The 6,000-nt window shown below is 48.3% G+C and overlaps 1 protein-coding gene across 1 annotated transcript in view; it reads left to right on the top strand.

Moving 5' to 3' along the window:
• The first annotated feature begins 3,588 nt into the window (after positions 1-3,588).
• ARRDC4 (arrestin domain containing 4) overlaps positions 3,589-6,000 on the top strand; it is a 97,297-nt gene continuing 94,885 nt past the window's right edge. The window contains exon 1 of the mRNA XM_063925716.1: positions 3,589-3,652. The gene's annotated coding sequence lies outside the window, so the exon portion shown is untranslated. The remainder of the gene's footprint in view (positions 3,653-6,000) is intronic.

The following is a 6,000-nucleotide window of genomic DNA, read 5'->3' as shown; positions in this document are numbered from 1 at the left end:
AGGGACCTGTAAGTGGAGAAGCAGGTGAAGTACAAGATTGTCGACGGTGAGAAACATCTCTGTTTGTGCATCCCTATCTGCGTGTGTTTGTTCCTACCTATCCTCCTTTCTTCTGGGCAGATAGTGGACCTTGCACCCCGGTGCAAGGTTGAATTTTCACCTGGTGCGCAAGTACCAATAGGTGATATTTTGGGCTCTGAGGCCAAGATTGCTGAGGATGACCCTCACTTAAGCCCGAAGTCCCTATCTGTGGACACCTCTAAGTTCGGTGTGCACGTTGGTCTTCTTTAGGAAGGGACGGTTCTCACCCGTGCGCAGGTCCAGTTGGTGTACTAGGACCATTGATTTATCTTGCGTCCTGGAGGTGAGAGGGTGTGACGCCTGGTAAGCAGCCAGTCTGTACCTGCACGGCAGCAGGCATCGCACTGCACCAAGCCGCACCACGCCTCTCACGTGTTCATCCAGACTCTGTTAGAGAAGTGGGTGTTCTTCTTTCCTCCTCCATGTTAAAAGCATAATGTTAAGATTTAAGCATGTGTTTGATCCTATACATACAATAATAAAGAGTTCCTGTCTGCTAACAGTCAGAAACTTAAAATACAGTACATTTATTAAAGCTTCAAAAGAAGACATTGGGTCTGATTCTTCTAAGTCACATTCAAGTCCATATGTGGCTGAATCTTAGAATTTTAGTAAACTGTGCATGAAAACATAAGCACCTTTGAGTATCTCCAGGCAATTAAGGTGGACGTTAACACTTCTCAATGTATGTTAAATGGGCCTCTCTGGGAGGCAACTGATTCAGAGTGCACTGGGGAGGGAGGGGACTGGAATGAGGGAAGATGATGACTTCTGTTTTACACATTCTGGATGAGATAGCAGATGGGTGAGGGAATAAAACCAAGCGAGCACTAAGGGAGAGAGGTCAAGAGAGGATAGGTAAATTTGAGTATTATCATTACACAGGTAATAAAGAATGAACTAATGAGTTTACCAAAGTAGCAGGTACAGTATAAATGGAGAAAAGGAGGAGCCAAGGAAGGATACTTTGAGAATAGAGGAGGTTTACGGTTGTGCAGTTAGATGTAGACACAGAAAGGAACAGATGGTGAGGTGAGAAGTGAACCATGACAGGTCTGATTCAAGGAGTCCAATGTAATGGAGAGTTTGAAGGAGGTAGCATATAGATTAAGAAGGCTGAGAATAGAGGATTTACTTTTTCTTTGGCAACTATGCAGCAACTGATAGGAAATCCAAGATGGTGACTGTGTGCGCCGCAGACACTTAGGGTTCTACTCATGAAGCAGTAAAAAGTGTGGAGAAGTGAGTCAGTAGAGAAGTTGCCCATGGCAACCAATCAGCTTCTACATCTAATTTTATAGAATGCACTTTATAAATGTAACCTCAACACTGATTGGTTGCCACTGGCAATTTCTCCACTCTTTTCACTGCTTCATAAACAGACCCCAAAGTAACAAAATATACAGGTAAGTTTGTACAGCTTAGAGCAATAAATTGTGCCATCTTGAGGTCCATATAAAAATATACACTGCTCAAAAAAAGTAAAAAGAACACTATTTCAACACATCCTAGATCTGAATTCTGAATGAATGGAATATTCTTATTAAATACTTTGTTCTTTACATAGTTGAATGTGCTGGCAACAAAATCACACAAAAATTATCAATGGAAATCAAATTTATTAACCCATGGAGGTCTGGATTTGGAGTCACACTCAAAATTAAAGTGGAGAAACACACTACAGGGTGATCCAACTTTGATGTAATGTCCTTAAAACAAGTCAAAATGAGGCTCAGTAGTGTGTATGGCCTCCACGTGCCTGTATGACCTCCCTACAACGCCTGGGCATGTTCCTGATGAGGTGGCGGATAGTCTCCTGAGGGATCTCCTCCCAGACCTGGACTGAAGCATCCGCCAACTCCTGGACAGTCTGTGGTGCAACGTGGCGTTGGTGGATGGAGCGAGACATGATGTCCCAGATGTGCTCAATTGGATTCAGGTCTGGGGAATGGGCGGGCCAGTCCATAGCATCAATGCCTTCGTCTTGCAAGAACTGCTGACACACTCCAGCCACATGAGGTCTAGCATTGTCTTGCATTAGGAGGAACCCAGGGCCAACCGCACCAGCATATGGTCTCACAAGGGGTCTGAGGATCTCATCTCGGTACCTCCCTACAATGCATGGGCATGTTCGTGATGAGGTGGCGGATGGTCTCCTGAGGGATCTACTCCTAGACCTGGACTAAAGCATCCGCCAACTCCTGGACAGTCTGTGGTGCAACGTGGCGTTGGTGGATGGAGCGAGACATAATGTCCCAGATGTGCTCAATTGGATTCAGGTCTGGGGAACGGGCGGGCCAGTCCATAGCATCAATGCCTTCGTCTTGCAAGAACTGCACTCCAGCCACATGAGGTCTAGCATTGTCTTTCATTAGGAGGAACCCAGGACCAACCGCACGAGCATATGGTCTCACAAGGGGTCTGAGGATCTCATCTCGGTACCTAATGGCAGTCAGGCTACCTCTGGCGAGCACATGGAGGGCTGTGCGGCCCCCCAAAGAAATGCCACCCCACACCATTACTGACCCACTGCCAAACCGGTCATGCTGGAGGATGTTGCAGGCAGCAGAATGTTCTCCTTGGCGTCTCCAGACTCTGTCACGTCTGTCACGTGCTCAGTGAGAACCTGCTTCATCTGTGAAGAGCACAGGGCGCCAATGGCGAATTTGCCAATCTTGGTGTTCTCTGGCAAATGCCAAACGTCCCCCTGTGGGCGTCGGGCCCTCATACCACCCTCATGGAGTCTGTTTCTGATTCTTTGAGTAGACACATGCACATTTGTGGCTTGCTGGAGGTCATTTTGCAGGGCTCTGGCAGTGCTCCTCCTGTTCCTCCTTGCACAAAGGCGGAGGTAGCGGTCCTGCTGCTGGGTTGTTGCCCTCCTACGGCCTCCTCCACGTCTCCTGATGTACTGGCCTGTCTCCTGGTAGCGCCTCCATGCTCTGGACACTACGCTGACAAACACAACAAACCTACTTGCCACAGCTCGCATTGATGTGCCATCCTGGATGAGCTGCACTACCTGAGCCACTTGTGTGGGTTGTAGACTCCGTCTCATGCCACCACTAGAGTGAAAGCACCGCCAGCTTTCAAAAGTGACCAAACCATCAGCCAGAAAGCATAGGAGCTGAGAAGTGGTCTATGGTCACCATCTGCAGAACAACTCCTTTATTGGGGGTGTCTTGATAATTGCCTATAATTTCCACCTGTTGTCTATTCCATTTGCACAACAGCATGTGAAATTGATTGTCAATCAGTGTTGCTTCCTAAGTGGACAGTTTGATTTCACAGAAGTGTGATTGACATTGTGTTGTTTAAGTGTTCCCTTTATTTTTTTGAGGAGTGTATTTTAGCCACAGTTTAAATCAAGGGGCTAATCCAAAATTAGTGTAAAAATTGGCATAAACAGTCCTTTCTTTTCTATGAAATAAGGTGTCAGTATTGCCATTATAGCTGATATGTTATAACACTCCTTCTCAAAACTTGTATCACCCGCAGACTGTCCATTTCTGCTACAGTATGTAACTGACAAGGGAGACACTAACCTGGACAGACGTTCTCAGAAGTTTAGGTAAGTACTGGTACTTTTTTGCAAGTACTGACACCTTATTTCATAGGGTTCCGGTATGAATGGTCGACCATGTTATGGTCGACAGTCATTAGGTCGACCACTATTGGTCGACATTGGCATGATCGACATGGACAAAGGTCGACACATGAAAGTGTGACACATGAAAAGGTCGACATAAGTTTTTTTACTTTTTTTGGTGTCGTTTTTTGCGTAAAGTGACGGGGGAACCCCAATTAGTGCAACGTGTCCCCTCGCATGGCCCGCTTTGCTCGCCATGCTTCGGGCAAGGGGACTCACTCCACTACCGGCTGCGCTTGGCGCAGATTACCGTTCCCAATCCTGGTCCACGTGGATCGTAAAGTATGGAAAAGTTACACAAAAGAAAAAAAAAAATTGAAAAACGCATGTCGACATTTTCATGTGTCGACCATTTTCATGTGTCGGCCATGTGTCCATGTCGACCAATAGTGGTCGACCTAATGACTGTCGACCATAACATGGTCGACCATCCAAACGGATACCAATGGCAATAGCATTTCACATGCAGGGGCATATTAAGAGTTGGGCAGGGGTGGCAGAAACTGACACAGGCCCGTGTGCACTGCACACCTGGCACCCATTACAGATCTGCCACTGCCGCTCTAACTCTCCAGTCATGTTTGATCTGTGCAGGTCTGCCATCACGCATACACTATGTGTATGTTCGCTGTCTGGGCATGTGCCAAGCTAACTCACTCAACAAGCACTACACAAACTGTCATAGCACTCACTCTGCATCAGCTCCTATATATTAATGGGGGAAAGAAACATTTAGAATTGTGTCCCTTATATAAAGACACACACAAGATACGTATGGATGGGTCCTGACTCCCATTATGAATTTTGGAGCTTGTGAGTGGTAACTTTGTATTCATCTACAGCATAGGCGTGCGCACAGGGGGTGCCTGGTGCGCACAGGCACCCCCTAATGTCCGGCACCCTCCGCACGCCTGTTGCTGCTGCCACCGATTCCCGTCTCAGTCTGACGCTGAACTTGAAGGGAGGAGAGCGCTGCGCGCGTCTGTCCTGCCCCTCACTGTGTGTCCCCGTCTCTGGCAGTCATTTACAATGTCTCTCAGCTGTTAGCCAATCAGAGCTCGCAGACAGGTTCTTGATTGGCTCACAAGCCTGCGCCATATTTCAAATGGCCGCCGGAGACAGCCAGGGACTCAGTGAAGTGAGGCACAGGAGAGACGCGCGCTGTGCTCTCCTCCACTCAGCGGCAGAGATGGAAATCGGCTGCACTCGCAACAGAGGAGGGTGAGCACAAATGGGGGCATATGTATCTGGCACCGCTGGGGGCATATGTATCTGGCACCGCTGGGGGCATATGTATCTGGCACCGCTGGGGGCAAGTGTGTATCTGGCACCGCTGGGGCATACATACCTACTTTCTGGCAGCTCTCTCCGGGAGAGAGCTGCCAGGACGGCTCAGTGGAGGGGCTGGGCTGGGCAATGACGAGAGGAGGGGGCGGGGAGGAGGTGGAATGGGGCGTGGCAAAGGAGGGGCATAGGCGGAATGAGGGCAGGGTTTCAGCATTACATCGTTTTAACCACGCCCCCCGCTCTGTGATGCCGCTATAACCGGCATTTTACAGCAGGGGGCGTGACTATGATGACGCGATTCAGCAAGAATCGCGTCATCTACTGTCCGGACCGCCCACTTTACTCTCAAAGTGGGCGGCCGGGCAGGGGGGAACTGAAAACCGGGAGACTTGTCTGCTCTTCCGTGGGGCCGGGAGGGTCACCCGATTTTCGGGGAGCCTCCCGACCATTCCGGGAGAGTAGGCAAGTATGCGCTGGGGGCAAGTGTGTATCTGAATACCGCTGGGGACAAGTGTGTATCTGGCACCGCTGGGAGCATATGTTTATATTGCTTTGAGTGCCAATAGGCGGTGCTAGACACGTCTAAAAGGTGGTGCTAGACACGCCCAGTAAGTGTTGCCAAACACACCCCTCTGATGGTGCACCCCCTAATAAAATGTTCTGTGCACGCCTATGATCTACAGTACATCTATATCTATACTATACAGTACTTCAGACCAAACAATAAAACCCTGCAATGACAGAGGCACATTTGTGTCATGAATCTGCAATTTTATTTTGAAAGCTGATCAGGTCAGCAGAGGTAGAACACTGTACAGATGTTTCCCAAGCACATGCATCATTCTTCATCTTTGTTCTGCAGTAGTCAAAGTATTCCACTAAACACTAAAGTATAGCTCATTCATTGCACTGCCAGTTATACATGCACATCATCTTATTCCTCTCCCTTGTCTGCTGATTACTGCTGTAGTTCCATAAACACA

This window comes from Pseudophryne corroboree, chromosome 6 (assembly GCF_028390025.1).
Source record: "Pseudophryne corroboree isolate aPseCor3 chromosome 6, aPseCor3.hap2, whole genome shotgun sequence".
NCBI lineage: Eukaryota > Metazoa > Chordata > Amphibia > Anura > Myobatrachidae > Pseudophryne > Pseudophryne corroboree.
This window is presented reverse-complemented; position numbering and strand designations above follow the sequence as displayed.